Raw genomic sequence first — 14,778 nt, forward strand, 5'->3', positions numbered from 1 at the left:
TATCCGGTAGGAAAACATGATTTGCACTCAAAAGGCATACACACAAAGTGGATAAAACCTATTATATTAAAAAAAGTAGTATCACTGGAGCAGCGGGGTATCGATTCCCGTACCTCTCACATGCTAAGCGAGTGCTCTACCACTTGAGCTACAACCCCGATGTACACCTCAAGCAAGCGTACATAAACGACTATGCAGCATCTAGCTGGTTACACGAAGCCTATTCATTAGAGCATACATACCTATTTAACTTTTTCCTCCAACCTCTGTTGATTCCAGTCGTTATTGATGAAAAAAGTTTTCATACAAGTAGCATGCTTCGATGGTCAAGGAAGCGAATAAACAATTACAACATACATTCTTGTACAAAAGTACTGTCATTTGTAAACATGTTTCAATGTCACGCTTAAAAGCGAACACCACGTACGGTATACAATATGGTGAGAAGTTGCTTGGCCGCTTGTGTTATTTAAAAAAAAATATCTACTGTCTCTTTAAAATATGCTTATTTTAAAACAAAACAGTATTCATGAAATCAAAAGACTTGTAAAAACTGCACAGAGCCGTATGTAGTGATCACAATTAAGCTATGAGCAGCTTGCTTTTAAATATCAGTAACTAATATATTTTTATTAAAAAGGCTGCGGGTAAAAAGAGAGCCAAAATGGAGCTGCGGGGTATCGATCCCCGTACCTCTCACATGCAAAGCGAGCGCTCTACCACTTGAGCTACAACCCCTGTTGTCTATCATGGCGAAAATGTATTCAATGTTGTCCAGACCCTCCAGCGTTTGACTTGGCCAACACGTGAGAACAGATTAATCTTTCGAAGGAAAAACGGATTTTGTTTTAATTTCAGTGCCTATTTTGTCTTTGTAAGTATTGGGGTCGAGATGTTTCAAAATAGGTAGCATACTGCCACCAGTAGATGGTACTTGAAGTTGCTTAAAACACATTAACTAAAATCATCTATATCCGGTAGGAAAACATGATTTGCACTCAAAAGGCATACACACAAAGTGGATAAAACCTATTATATTAAAAAAAAAGTAGTATCACTGGAGCAGCGGGGTATCGATCCCCGTACCTCTCACATGCTAAGCGAGCGCTCTACCACTTGAGCTACAGCCCCGATGTGCACCTCAAGCAAGCGTACATAAACGACTATGCAGCATCTAGCTGGTTACACGAAGCCTATTCATTAGAGCATACATACCTATTTAACTTTTTCCTCCAACCTCTGTTGATTCCAGTCGTTATTGATGAAAAAAGTTTTCATACAAGTAGCATGCTTCGATGGTCAAGGAAGCGAATAAACAATTACAACATACATTCTTGTACAAAAGTACTGTCATTTGTAAACATGTTTCAATGTCACGCTTAAAAGCGAACACCACCTACGGTATACAATATAGTGAGAAGTTGCTTGGCCGCTTGTGTTATTTAAAAAAAAAATATCTACTGTCTCTTTAAAATATGCTTATTTTAAAACAAAACAGTATTCATGAAATCAAAAGACTTGTAAAAACTGCCAAGAGCCGTATGTAGTGATCACAATTAAGCTATGAGCAGCTTGCTTTTAAATATCAGTAACTAATATATTTTTATTAAAAAGGCTGCGGGTAAAAAGAGAGCCAAAATGGAGCTGCGGGGTATCGATCCCCGTACCTCTCACATGCAAAGCGAGCGCTCTACCACTTGAGCTACAACCCCTGTTGTCTATCATGGCGAAAATGTATTCAATGTTGTCCAGACCCTCCAGCGTTTGACTTGGCCAACACGTGAGAACAGATTAATCTTTCGAAGGAAAAACAGATTTTGTTTTAATTTCAGTGCCTATTTTGTCTTTGTAAGTATTGGGGTCGAGATGTTTCAAAATAGGTAGCATACTGCCACCAGTAGATGGTACTTGAAGTTGCTTGAAACACATTAACTAAAATCATCTATATCCGGTAGGAAAACATGATTTGCACTCAAAAGGCATACACACAAAGTGGATAAAACCTATTATATTAAAAAAAAGTAGTATCACTGGAGCAGCGGGGTATCGATCCCCGTACCTCTCACATGCTAAGCGAGCGCTCTACCACTTGAGCTACAGCCCCGATGTGCACCTCAAGCAAGCGTACATAAACGACTATGCAGCATCTAGCTGGTTACACGAAGCCTATTCATTAGAGCATACATACCTATTTAACTTTTTCCTCCAACCTCTGTTGATTCCAGTCGTTATTGATGAAAAAAGTTTTCATACAAGTAGCATGCTTCGATGGTCAAGGAAGCGAATAAACAATTACAACATACATTCTTGTACAAAAGTACTGTCATTTGTAAACATGTTTCAATGTCACGCTTAAAAGCGAACACCACGTACGGTATACAATATAGTGAGAAGTTGCTTGGCCGCTTGTGTTATTTAAAAAAAAAATATCTACTGTCTCTTTAAAATATGCTTATTTTAAAACAAAACAGTATTCATGAAATCAAAAGACTTGTAAAAACTGCCAAGAGCCGTATGTAGTGATCACAATTAAGCTATGAGCAGCTTGCTTTTAAATATCAGTAACTAATATATTTTTATTAAAAAGGCTGCGGGTAAAAAGAGAGCCAAAATGGAGCTGCGGGGTATCGATCCCCGTACCTCTCACATGCAAAGCGAGCGCTCTACCACTTGAGCTACAACCCCTGTTGTCTATCATGGCGAAAATGTATTCAATGTTGTCCAGACCCTCCAGCGTTTGACTTGGCCAACACGTGAGAACAGATTAATCTTTCGAAGGAAAAACAGATTTTGTTTTAATTTCAGTGCCTATTTTGTCTTTGTAAGTATTGGGGTCGAGATGTTTCAAAATAGGTAGCATACTGCCACCAGTAGATGGTACTTGAAGTTGCTTAAAACACATTAACTAAAATCATCTATATCCGGTAGGAAAACATGATTTGCACTTAAAAGGCATACACACAAAGTGGATAAAACCTATTATATTAAAAAAAAGTAGTATCACTGGAGCAGCGGGGTATCGATTCCCGTACCTCTCACATGCTAAGCGAGTGCTCTACCACTTGAGCTACAACCCCGATGTACACCTCAAGCAAGCGTACATAAACGACTATGCAGCATCTAGCTGGTTACACGAAGCCTATTCATTAGAGCATACATACCTATTTAACTTTTTCCTCCAACCTCTGTTGATTCCAGTCGTTATTGATGAAAAAAGTTTTCATACAAGTAGCATGCTTCGATGGTCAAGGAAGCGAATAAACAATTACAACATACATTCTTGTACAAAAGTACTGTCATTTGTAAACATGTTTCAATGTCACGCTTAAAAGCGAACACCACGTACGGTATACAATATGGTGAGAAGTTGCTTGGCCGCTTGTGTTATTTAAAAAAAAATATCTACTGTCTCTTTAAAATATGCTTATTTTAAAACAAAACAGTATTCATGAAATCAAAAGACTTGTAAAAACTGCACAGAGCCGTATGTAGTGATCACAATTAAGCTATGAGCAGCTTGCTTTTAAATATCAGTAACTAATATATTTTTATTAAAAAGGCTGCGGGTAAAAAGAGAGCCAAAATGGAGCTGCGGGGTATCGATCCCCGTACCTCTCACATGCAAAGCGAGCGCTCTACCACTTGAGCTACAACCCCTGTTGTCTATCACGGCGAAAATGTATTCAATGTTGTCCAGACCCTCCAGCGTTTGACTTGGCCAACACGTGAGAACAGATTAATCTTTCGAAGGAAAAACAGATTTTGTTTTAATTTCAGTGCCTATTTTGTCTTTGTAAGTATTGGGGTCGAGATGTTTCAAAATAGGTAGCATACTGCCACCAGTAGATGGTACTTGAAGTTGCTTAAAACACATTAACTAAAATCATCTATATCCGGTAGGAAAACATGATTTGCACTCAAAAGGCATACACACAAAGTGGATAAAACCTATTATATTAAAAAAAAGTAGTATCACTGGAGCAGCGGGGTATCGATTCCCGTACCTCTCACATGCTAAGCGAGTGCTCTACCACTTGAGCTACAACCCCGATGTACACCTCAAGCAAGCGTACATAAACGACTATGCAGCATCTAGCTGGTTACACGAAGCCTATTCATTAGAGCATACATACCTATTTAACTTTTTCCTCCAACCTCTGTTGATTCCAGTCGTTATTGATGAAAAAAGTTTTCATACAAGTAGCATGCTTCGATGGTCAAGGAAGCGAATAAACAATTACAACATACATTCTTGTACAAAAGTACTGTCATTTGTAAACATGTTTCAATGTCACGCTTAAAAGCGAACACCACGTACGGTATACAATATGGTGAGAAGTTGCTTGGCCGCTTGTGTTATTTAAAAAAAAATATCTACTGTCTCTTTAAAATATGCTTATTTTAAAACAAAACAGTATTCATGAAATCAAAAGACTTGTAAAAACTGCACAGAGCCGTATGTAGTGATCACAATTAAGCTATGAGCAGCTTGCTTTTAAATATCAGTAACTAATATATTTTTATTAAAAAGGCTGCGGGTAAAAAGAGAGCCAAAATGGAGCTGCGGGGTATCGATCCCCGTACCTCTCACATGCAAAGCGAGCGCTCTACCACTTGAGCTACAACCCCTGTTGTCTATCATGGCGAAAATGTATTCAATGTTGTCCAGACCCTCCAGCGTTTGACTTGGCCAACACGTGAGAACAGATTAATCTTTCGAAGGAAAAACGGATTTTGTTTTAATTTCAGTGCCTATTTTGTCTTTGTAAGTATTGGGGTCGAGATGTTTCAAAATAGGTAGCATACTGCCACCAGTAGATGGTACTTGAAGTTGCTTAAAACACATTAACTAAAATCATCTATATCCGGTAGGAAAACATGATTTGCACTCAAAAGGCATACACACAAAGTGGATAAAACCTATTATATTAAAAAAAAGTAGTATCACTGGAGCAGCGGGGTATCGATCCCCGTACCTCTCACATGCTAAGCGAGCGCTCTACCACTTGAGCTACAGCCCCGATGTGCACCTCAAGCAAGCGTACATAAACGACTATGCAGCATCTAGCTGGTTACACGAAGCCTATTCATTAGAGCATACATACCTATTTAACTTTTTCCTCCAACCTCTGTTGATTCCAGTCGTTATTGATGAAACAAGTTTTCATACAAGTAGCATGCTTCGATGGTCAAGGAAGCGAATAAACAATTACAACATACATTCTTGTACAAAAGTACTGTCATTTGTAAACATGTTTCAATGTCACGCTTAAAAGCGAACACCACGTACGGTATACAATATAGTGAAAAGTTGCTTGGCCGCTTGTGTTATTTAAAAAAAAATATCTACTGTCTCTTTAAAATATGCTTATTTTAAAACAAAACAGTATTCATGAAATCAAAAGACTTGTAAAAACTGCCAAGAGCCGTATGTAGTGATCACAATTAAGCTATGAGCAGCTTGCTTTTAAATATCAGTAACTAATATATTTTTATAAAAAAGGCTGCGGTAGGTAAAAAGAGAGCCAAAATGGAGCTGCGGGGTATCGATACCCGTACCTCTCACATGCAAAGCGAGCGCTCTATCACTTGAGCTACAACCCCTGTTGTCTATCATGTCGAAAATGTATTCAATGTTGTCCAGACCCTCCAGCGTTTGACTTGGCCAACACGTGAGAACAGATTAATCTTTCGAAGGAAAAACGGATTTTGTTTTAATTTCAGTGCCTATTTTGTCTTTGTAAGTATTGGGGTCGAGATGTTTCAAAATAGGTAGCATACTGCCACCAGTAGATGGTACTTGAAGTTGCTTAAAACACACTAACTAAAATCATCTATATCCGGTAGGAAAACATGATTTGCACTCAAAAGGCATACACACAAAGTGGATAAAACCTATTATATTAAAAAAAAAGTAGTATCACTGGAGCAGCGGGTTATCGATCCCCGTACCTCTCACATGCTAAGCGAGCGCTCTACCACTTGAGCTACAGCCCCGATGTGCACCTCAAGCAAGCGTACATAAACGACTATGCAGCATCTAGCTGGTTACACGAAGCCTATTCATTAGAGCATACATACCTATTTAACTTTTTCCTCCAACCTCTGTTGATTCCAGTCGTTATTGATGAAACAAGTTTTCATACAAGTAGCATGCTTCGATGGTCAAGGAAGCGAATAAACAATTACAACATACATTCTTGTACAAAAGTACTGTCATTTGTAAACATGTTTCAATGTCACGCTTAAAAGCGAACACCACGTACGGTATACAATATAGTGAAAAGTTGCTTGGCCGCTTGTGTTATTTAAAAAAAAATATCTACTGTCTCTTTAAAATATGCTTATTTTAAAACAAAACAGTATTCATTAAATCAAAAGACTTGTAAAGACTGCCAAGAGCCGTATGTAGTGATCACAATTAAGCTATGAGCAGCTTGCTTTTAAATATCAGTAACTAATATATTTTTATAAAAAAGGCTGCGGGTAAAAAGAGAGCCAAAATGGAGCTGCGGGGTATCGATCCCCGTACCTCTCACATGCAAAGCGAGCGCTCTACCACTTGAGCTACAACCCCTGTTGTCTATCATGGCGAAAATGTATTCAATGTTGTCCAGACCCTCCAGCGTTTGACTTGGCCAACACGTGAGAACAGATTAATCTTTCGAAGGAAAAACGGATTTTGTTTTAATTTCAGTGCCTATTTCGTCTTTGTAAGTATTGGGGTCGAGATGTTTCAAAATAAGTAGCATACTGCCACCAGTAGATGGTACTTGAAGTTGCTTAAAACACATTAACTAAAATCATCTATATCCGGTAGGAAAACATGATTTGCACTCAAAAGGCATACACACAAAGTGGATAAAACCTATTATATTAAAAATAGTAGTATCACTGGAGCAGCGGGGTATCGATCCCCGTACCTCTCACATGCAAAGCGAGCGCTCTACCACTTGAGCTACAACCCCTGTTGTCTACCATGGCGAAAATGTATTCAATGTTGTCCAGACCCTCCAGCGTTTGACTTGGCCAACACGTGAGAACAGATTAATCTTTCGAAGGAAAAACGGATTTAGTTTTAATTTCAGTGCCTATTTCGTCTTTGTAAGTATTGGGGTCGAGATGTTTCAAAATAAGTAGCATACTGCCACCAGTAGATGGTACTTGAAGTTGCTTAAAACACATTAACTAAAATCATCTATATCCGGTAGGAAAACATGATTTGCACTCAAAAGGCATACACACAAAGTGGATAAAACCTATTATATTAAAAAAAGTAGTATCACTGGAGCAGCGGGGTATCGATCCCCGTACCTCTCACATGCTAAGCGAGCGCTCTACCACTTGAGCTACAGCCCCGATGTGCACCTCAAGCAAGCGTACATAAACGACTATGCAGCATCTAGCTGGTTACACGAAGCCTATTCATTAGCGCATACATACCTATTTAACTTTTTCCTCCAACCTCTGTTGATTCCAGTCGTTATTGATGAAAACAGTTTTCATACAAGTAGCATGCTTCGATGGTCAAGGAAGCGAATAAACAATTACAACATACATTCTTGTACAAAAGTACTGTCATTTGTAAACATGTTTCAATGTCACGCTTAAAAGCGAACACCACGTACGGTATACAATATAGTGAGAAGTTGCTTGGCCCCTTGTGTTATTTAAAAAAAAATATCTACTGTCTCTTTAAAATATGCTTATTTTAAAACAAAACAGTATTCATGAAATCAAAAGACTTGTAAAAACTGCCAAGAGCCGTATGTAGTGATCACAATTAAGCTATGAGCAGCTTGGTTTTAAATATCAGTAACTAATATATGTTTATAAAAAAGGCTGCGGGTAAAAAGAGAGCCAAAATGGAGCAGCGGGGTATCGATCCCCGTACCTCTCACATGCAAAGCGAGCGCTCTACCACTTGAGCTACAACCCCTGTTGTCTATCATGGCGAAAATGTATTCAATGTTGTCCAGACCCTCCAGCGTTTGACTTGGCCAACACGTGAGAACAGATTAATCTTTCGAAGGAAAAACGGATTTAGTTTTAATTTCAGTGCCTATTTCGTCTTTGTAAGTATTGGGGTCGAGATGTTTCAAAATAAGTAGCATACTGCCACCAGTAGATGGTACTTGAAGTTGTTTAAAACACATTAACTAAAATCATCTATATCCGGTAGGAAAACATGATTTGCACTCAAAAGGCATACACACAAAGTGGATAAAACCTATTATATTAAAAATAGTAGTATCACTGGAGCAGCGGGGTATCGATCCCCGTACCTCTCACATGCAAAGCGAGCGCTCTACCACTTGAGCTACAACCCCTGTTGTCTATCATGGCGAAAATGTATTCAATGTTGTCCAGACCCTCCAGCGTTTGACTTGGCCAACACGTGAGAACAGATTAATCTTTCGAAGGAAAAACGGATTTAGTTTTAATTTCAGTGCCTATTTCGTCTTTGTAAGTATTGGGGTCGAGATGTTTCAAAATAAGTAGCATACTGCCACCAGTAGATGGTACTTGAAGTTGCTTAAAACACATTAACTAAAATCATCTATATCCGGTAGGAAAACATGATTTGCACTCAAAAGGCATACACACAAAGTGGATAAAAACTATTATATTAAAAAAAGTAGTATCACTGGAGCAGCGGGGTATCGATCCCCGTACCTCTCACATGCTAAGCGAGCGCTCTACCACTTGAGCTACAGCCCCGATGTGCACCTCAAGCAAGCGTACATAAACGACTATGCAGCATCTAGCTGGTTACACGAAGCCTATTCATTAGAGCATACATACCTATTTAACTTTTTCCTCCAACCTCTGTTGATTCCAGTCGTTATTGATGAAAACAGTTTTCATACAAGTAGCATGCTTCGATGGTCAAGGAAGCGAATAAACAATTACAACATACATTCTTGTACAAAAGTACTGTCATTTGTAAACATGTTTCAATGTCACGCTTAAAAGCGAACACCACGTACGGTATACAATATAGTGAGAAGTTGCTTGGCCCCTTGTGTTATTTAAAAAAAAATATCTACTGTCTCTTTAAAATATGCTTATTTTAAAACAAAACAGTATTCATGAAATCAAAAGACTTGTAAAAACTGCCAAGAGCCGTATGTAGTGATCACAATTAAGCTATGAGCAGCTTGCTTTTAAATATCAGTAACTAATATATGTTTATAAAAAAGGCTGCGGGTAAAAAGAGAGCCAAAATGGAGCAGCGGGGTATCGATCCCCGTACCTCTCACATGCAAAGCGAGCGCTCTACCACTTGAGCTACAACCCCTGTTGTCTATCATGGCGAAAATGTATTCAATGTTGTCCAGACCCTCCAGCGTTTGACTTGGCCAACACGTGAGAACAGATTAATCTTTCGAAGGAAAAACGGATTTTGTTTTAATTTCAGTGCCTATTTCGTCTTTGTAAGTATTGGGGTCGAGATGTTTCAAAATAAGTAGCATACTGCCACCAGTAGATGGTACTTGAAGTTGCTTAAAACACATTAACTAAAATCATCTATATCCGGTAGGAAAACATGATTTGCACTCAAAAGGCATACACACAAAGTGGATAAAACCTATTATATTAAAAATAGTAGTATCACTGGAGCAGCGGGGTATCGATCCCCGTACCTCTCACATGCAAAGCGAGCGCTCTACCACTTGAGCTACAACCCCTGTTGTCTATCATGGCGAAAATGTATTCAATGTTGTCCAGACCCTCCAGCGTTTGACTTGGCCAACACGTGAGAACAGATTAATCTTTCGAAGGAAAAACGGATTTAGTTTTAATTTCAGTGCCTATTTCGTCTTTGTAAGTATTGGGGTCGAGATGTTTCAAAATAAGTAGCATACTGCCACCAGTAGATGGTACTTGAAGTTGCTTAAAACACATTAACTAAAATCATCTATATCCGGTAGGAAAACATGATTTGCACTCAAAAGGCATACACACAAAGTGGATAAAACCTATTATATAAAAAATAGTAGTATCACTGGAGCAGCGGGGTATCGATCCCCGTACCTCTCACATGCTAAGCGAGCGCTCTACCACTTGAGCTACAGCCCCGATGTGCACCTCAAGCAAGCGTACATAAACGACTATGCAGCATCTAGCTGGTTACACGAAGCCTATTCATTAGAGCATACATACCTATTTAACTTTTTCCTCCAATCTCTGTTGAATCCAGTCGTTATTGATGAAAACAGTTTTCATACAAGTAGCATGCTTCGATGGTCAAGGAAGCGAATAAACAATTACAACATACATTCTTGTACAAAAGTACTGTCATTTGTAAACATGTTTCAATGTCACGCTTAAAAGCGAACACCACGTACGGTATACAATATAGTGAGAAGTTGCTTGGCCCCTTGTGTTATTTAAAAAAAAATATCTACTGTCTCTTTAAAATATGCTTATTTTAAAACAAAACAGTATTCATGAAATCAAAAGACTTGTAAAACCTGCCTAGAGCCGTATGTGGTGATCACAATTAAGCTATGAGCAGCTTGCTTTTAAATATCACTAACTAATATATTTTTATAAAAAAGGCTGCGGGTAAAAAGAGAGCCAAAATGGAGCTGCGGGGTATCGATCCCCGTACCTCTCACATGCAAAGCGAGCGCTCTACCACTTGAGCTACAACCCCTGTTGTCTATCATGGCGAAAATGTATTCAATGTTGTCCAGACCCTCCAGCGTTTGACTTGGCCAACACGTGAGAACAGATTAATCTTTCGAAGGAAAAACGGATTTCGTTTAAATTTCAGTGCCTATTTCGTCTTTGTAAGTATTGGGGTCGAGATGTTTCAAAATAAGTAGCATACTGCCACCAGTAGATGGTACTTGAAGTTGCTTAAAACACATTAACTAAAATCATCTATATCCGGTAGGAAAACATGATTTGCACTCAAAAGGCATACACACAAAGTGGATAAAACCTATTATATTAAAAAAAGTAGTATCACTGGAGCAGCGGGGTATCGATCCCCGTACCTCTCACATGCTAAGCGAGCGCTCTACCACTTGAGCTACAGCCCCGATGTGCACTTCAAGCAAGCGTACATAAACGACTATGCAGCATCTAGCTGGTTACACGAAGCCTATTCATTAGAGCATACATACCTATTTAACTTTTTCCTCCAACCTCTGTTGATTCCAGTCGTTATTGATGAAAACAGTTTTCATACAAGTAGCATGCTTCGATGGTCAAGGAAGCGAATAAACAATTACAACATACATTCTTGTACAAAAGTACTGTCATTTGTAAACATGTTTCAATGTCACGCTTAAAAGCGAACACCACGTACGGTATACAATATAGTGAGAAGTTGCTTGGCCCCTTGTGTTATTTAAAAAAAAATATCTACTGTCTCTTTAAAATATGCTTATTTTAAAACAAAACAGTATTCATGAAATCAAAAGACTTGTAAAAACTGCCAAGAGCCGTATGTAGTGATCACAATTAAGCTATGAGCAGCTTGCTTTTAAATATCAGTAACTAATATATGTTTATAAAAAAGGCTGCGGGTAAAAAGAGAGCCAAAATGGAGCAGCGGGGTATCGATCCCCATACCTCTCACATGCAAAGCGAGCGCTCTACCACTTGAGCTACAACCCCTGTTGTCTATCATGGCGAAAATGTATTCAATGTTGTCCAGACCCTCCAGCGTTTGACTTGGCCAACACGTGAGAACAGATTAATCTTTCGAAGGAAAAACGGATTTTGTTTTAATTTCAGTGCCTATTTCGTCTTTGTAAGTATTGGGGTCGAGATGTTTCAAAATAAGTAGCATACTGCCACCAGTAGATGGTACTTGAAGTTGCTTAAAACACATTAACTAAAATCATCTATATCCGGTAGGAAAACATGATTTGCACTCAAAAGGCATACACACAAAGTGGATAAAACCTATTATATTAAAAATAGTAGTATCACTGGAGCAGCGGGGTATCGATCCCCGTACCTCTCACATGCAAAGCGAGCGCTCTACCACTTGAGCTACAACCCCTGTTGTCTACCATGGCGAAAATGTATTCAATGTTGTCCAGACCCTCCAGCGTTTGACTTGGCCAACACGTGAGAACAGATTAATCTTTTGAAGGAAAAACGGATTTTGTTTTAATTTCAGTGCCTATTTCGTCTTTGTAAGTATTGGGGTCGAGATGTTTCAAAATAAGTAGCATACTGCCACCAGTAGATGGTACTTGAAGTTGCTTAAAACACATTAACTAAAATCATCTATATCCGGTAGGAAAACATGATTTGCACTCAAAAGGCATACACACAAAGTGGATAAAACCTATTATATTAAAAAAAGTAGTATCACTGGAGCAGCGGGGTATCGATCCCCGTACCTCTCACATGCTAAGCGAGCGCTCTACCACTTGAGCTACAGCCCCGATGTGCACATCAAGCAAGCGTACATAAACGACTATCTAGCTGGTTACACGAAGCCTATTCATTAGAGCATACATACCTATTTAACTTTTTCCTCCAACCTCTGTTGATTCCAGTCGTTATTGATGAAAACAGTTTTTATACAAGTAGCATGCTTCGATGGTCAAGGAAGCGAATAAACAATTACAACATACATTCTTGTACAAAAGATCTGTCATTTGTAAACATGTTTCAATGTCATGCTTAAAAGCGAACACCACGTATGGTATACAATATAGTGAGAAGTTGCTTGGCCGCTTGTGTTATTTAAAAAAAAAATATCTACTGTCTCTTTAAAATATGCTTATTTTAAAACAAAACAGTATTCATGAAATCAAAAGACTTGTAAAAACTGCCAAGAGCCGTATGTAGTGATCACAATTAAGCTATGAGCAGCTTGCTTTTAAATATCAGTAACTAATATATTTTTATAAAAAAGGCTGCGGGTAAAAAGAGAGCCAAAATGGAGCTGCGGGGTATCGATCCCCGTACCTCTCACATGCAAAGCGAGCGCTCTACCACTTGAGCTACAACCCCTGTTGTTTATCATGGCGAAAATGTATTCAATGTTGTCCAGACCCTCCAGCGTTTGACTTGGCCAACACGTGAGAACAGATTAATCTTTCGAAGGAAAAACGGATTTCGTTTAAATTTCAGTGCCTATTTCGTCTTTGTAAGTATTGGGGTCGAGATGTTTCAAAATAAGTAGCATACTGCCACCAGTAGATGGTACTTGAAGTTGCTTAAAACACATTAACTAAAATCATCTATATCCGGTAGGAAAACATGATTTGCACTCAAAAGGTATACACACAAAGTGGATAAAACCTATTATATTAAAAAAAGTAGTATCACTGGAGCAGCGGGGTATCGATCCCCGTACCTCTCACATGCTAAGCGAGCGCTCTACCACTTGAGCTACAGCCCCGATGTGCACCTCAAGCAAGCGTACATAAACGACTATCTAGCTGGTTACACGAAGCCTATTCCTTAGAGCATACAAACCTATTTAACTTTTTCCTCCAACTTCTGTTGATTCAGTGGTTATTGATGAAAAAAGTTTTCATACAAGTAGCATGCTTAGATGGTCAAGGAAGCGAATAAACAATTACAACATACATTCTTGTACAAAAGATCTGTCATTTGTAAACATGTTTCAATGTCACGCTTAAAAGCGAACACCACGTACGGTATACAATATAGTGAGAAGTTGCTTGGCCCCTTGTGTTATTTAAAAAAAAATATCTACTGTCTCTTTAAAATATGCTTATTTTAAAACAAAACAGTATTCATGAAATCAAAAGACTTGTAAAAACTGCCAAGAGCCGTATGTAGTGATCACAATTAAGCTATGAGCAGCTTGCTTTTAAATATCAGTAACTAATATATTTTTATAAAAAAGGCTGCGGGTAAAAAGAGAGCCAAAATGGAGCAGCGGGGTATCGATCCCCGTACCTCTCACATGCAAAGCGAGCGCTCTACCACTTGAGCTACAACCCCTGTTGTCTATCATGGCGAAAATGTATTCAATGTTGTCCAGACCCTCCAGCGTTTGACTTGGCCAACACGTGAGAACAGATTAATCTTTCGAAGGAAAAACGGATTTTGTTTTAATTTCAGTGCCTATTTCGTCTTTGTAAGTATTGGGGTCGAGATGTTTCAAAATAAGTAGCATACTGCCACCAGTAGATGGTACTTGAAGTTGCTTAAAACACATTAACTAAAATCATCTATATCCGGTAGGAAAACATGATTTGCACTCAAAAGGCATACACACAAAGTGGATAAAACCTATTATATTAAAAAAAGTAGTATCACTGGAGCAGCGGGGTATCGATCCCCGTACCTCTCACATGCTAAGCGAGCGCTCTACCACTTGAGCTACAGCCCCGATGTGCACCTCAAGCAAGCGTACATAAACGACTATCTAGCTGGTTACACGAAGCCTATTCATTAGAGCATACATACCTATTTAACTTTTTCCTCCAATCTCTGTTGATTCCAGTCGTTATTGATGAAAACAGTTTTCATACAAGTAGCATGCTTCGATGGTCAAGGAAGCGAATAAACAATTACAACATACATTCTTGTACAAAAGTACTGTCATTTGTAAACATGTTTCAATGTCACGCTTAAAAGCGAACACCACGTACGGTATACAATATAGTGAGAAGTTGCTTGGCCCCTTGTGTTATTTAAAAAAATATATCTACTGTCTCTTTAAAATATGCTTATTTTAAAACAAAACAGTATTCATGAAATCAAAAGACTTGTAAAAACTGCCAAGAGCCGTATGTAGTGATCACAATTAAGCTATGAGCAGCT

The 14,778-nt window shown here is 38.6% G+C and overlaps 18 non-coding genes across 18 annotated transcripts; all 18 read right to left on the bottom strand.

The window, feature by feature from the left end:
- Positions 1 to 665: 665 nt before the first annotated feature.
- Trnaa-ugc (transfer RNA alanine (anticodon UGC)) lies at positions 666 to 738 on the bottom strand. Its single transcript has one exon. It is a non-coding gene; the product is annotated as a tRNA-Ala (tRNA).
- Positions 739 to 1,058: 320 nt separating this feature from the next.
- On the bottom strand, positions 1,059 to 1,131 carry Trnaa-agc (transfer RNA alanine (anticodon AGC)). The gene has a single exon. It is a non-coding gene; the product is annotated as a tRNA-Ala (tRNA).
- A 508-nt stretch (positions 1,132 to 1,639) lies between these two features.
- Positions 1,640 to 1,712, bottom strand: Trnaa-ugc (transfer RNA alanine (anticodon UGC)). The gene has a single exon. It is a non-coding gene; the product is annotated as a tRNA-Ala (tRNA).
- A 319-nt stretch (positions 1,713 to 2,031) lies between these two features.
- Trnaa-agc (transfer RNA alanine (anticodon AGC)) lies at positions 2,032 to 2,104 on the bottom strand. The gene has a single exon. It is a non-coding gene; the product is annotated as a tRNA-Ala (tRNA).
- Positions 2,105 to 2,612: 508 nt separating this feature from the next.
- Trnaa-ugc (transfer RNA alanine (anticodon UGC)) lies at positions 2,613 to 2,685 on the bottom strand. The gene has a single exon. It is a non-coding gene; the product is annotated as a tRNA-Ala (tRNA).
- An 899-nt stretch (positions 2,686 to 3,584) lies between these two features.
- Positions 3,585 to 3,657, bottom strand: Trnaa-ugc (transfer RNA alanine (anticodon UGC)). The gene has a single exon. It is a non-coding gene; the product is annotated as a tRNA-Ala (tRNA).
- An 899-nt stretch (positions 3,658 to 4,556) lies between these two features.
- On the bottom strand, positions 4,557 to 4,629 carry Trnaa-ugc (transfer RNA alanine (anticodon UGC)). The gene has a single exon. It is a non-coding gene; the product is annotated as a tRNA-Ala (tRNA).
- A 319-nt stretch (positions 4,630 to 4,948) lies between these two features.
- Trnaa-agc (transfer RNA alanine (anticodon AGC)) lies at positions 4,949 to 5,021 on the bottom strand. Its single transcript has one exon. It is a non-coding gene; the product is annotated as a tRNA-Ala (tRNA).
- A 1,483-nt stretch (positions 5,022 to 6,504) lies between these two features.
- Trnaa-ugc (transfer RNA alanine (anticodon UGC)) lies at positions 6,505 to 6,577 on the bottom strand. Its single transcript has one exon. It is a non-coding gene; the product is annotated as a tRNA-Ala (tRNA).
- Positions 6,578 to 7,286: 709 nt separating this feature from the next.
- On the bottom strand, positions 7,287 to 7,359 carry Trnaa-agc (transfer RNA alanine (anticodon AGC)). The gene has a single exon. It is a non-coding gene; the product is annotated as a tRNA-Ala (tRNA).
- A 1,289-nt stretch (positions 7,360 to 8,648) lies between these two features.
- Trnaa-agc (transfer RNA alanine (anticodon AGC)) lies at positions 8,649 to 8,721 on the bottom strand. The gene has a single exon. It is a non-coding gene; the product is annotated as a tRNA-Ala (tRNA).
- Positions 8,722 to 10,010: 1,289 nt separating this feature from the next.
- Trnaa-agc (transfer RNA alanine (anticodon AGC)) lies at positions 10,011 to 10,083 on the bottom strand. Its single transcript has one exon. It is a non-coding gene; the product is annotated as a tRNA-Ala (tRNA).
- Positions 10,084 to 10,590: 507 nt separating this feature from the next.
- Positions 10,591 to 10,663, bottom strand: Trnaa-ugc (transfer RNA alanine (anticodon UGC)). The gene has a single exon. It is a non-coding gene; the product is annotated as a tRNA-Ala (tRNA).
- Positions 10,664 to 10,981: 318 nt separating this feature from the next.
- Positions 10,982 to 11,054, bottom strand: Trnaa-agc (transfer RNA alanine (anticodon AGC)). Its single transcript has one exon. It is a non-coding gene; the product is annotated as a tRNA-Ala (tRNA).
- Positions 11,055 to 12,343: 1,289 nt separating this feature from the next.
- Trnaa-agc (transfer RNA alanine (anticodon AGC)) lies at positions 12,344 to 12,416 on the bottom strand. The gene has a single exon. It is a non-coding gene; the product is annotated as a tRNA-Ala (tRNA).
- Positions 12,417 to 12,917: 501 nt separating this feature from the next.
- Positions 12,918 to 12,990, bottom strand: Trnaa-ugc (transfer RNA alanine (anticodon UGC)). Its single transcript has one exon. It is a non-coding gene; the product is annotated as a tRNA-Ala (tRNA).
- Positions 12,991 to 13,308: 318 nt separating this feature from the next.
- Trnaa-agc (transfer RNA alanine (anticodon AGC)) lies at positions 13,309 to 13,381 on the bottom strand. The gene has a single exon. It is a non-coding gene; the product is annotated as a tRNA-Ala (tRNA).
- Positions 13,382 to 14,271: 890 nt separating this feature from the next.
- Positions 14,272 to 14,344, bottom strand: Trnaa-agc (transfer RNA alanine (anticodon AGC)). The gene has a single exon. It is a non-coding gene; the product is annotated as a tRNA-Ala (tRNA).
- Between the last annotated feature and the right edge of the window lie 434 nt (positions 14,345 to 14,778).

Source organism: Physella acuta, unplaced genomic scaffold (assembly GCF_028476545.2).
Source record: "Physella acuta isolate Inbredline_101_S28 unplaced genomic scaffold, ASM2847654v3 ptg000647l, whole genome shotgun sequence".
In the NCBI taxonomy this organism is placed as follows: Eukaryota; Metazoa; Mollusca; class Gastropoda; family Physidae; genus Physella; species Physella acuta.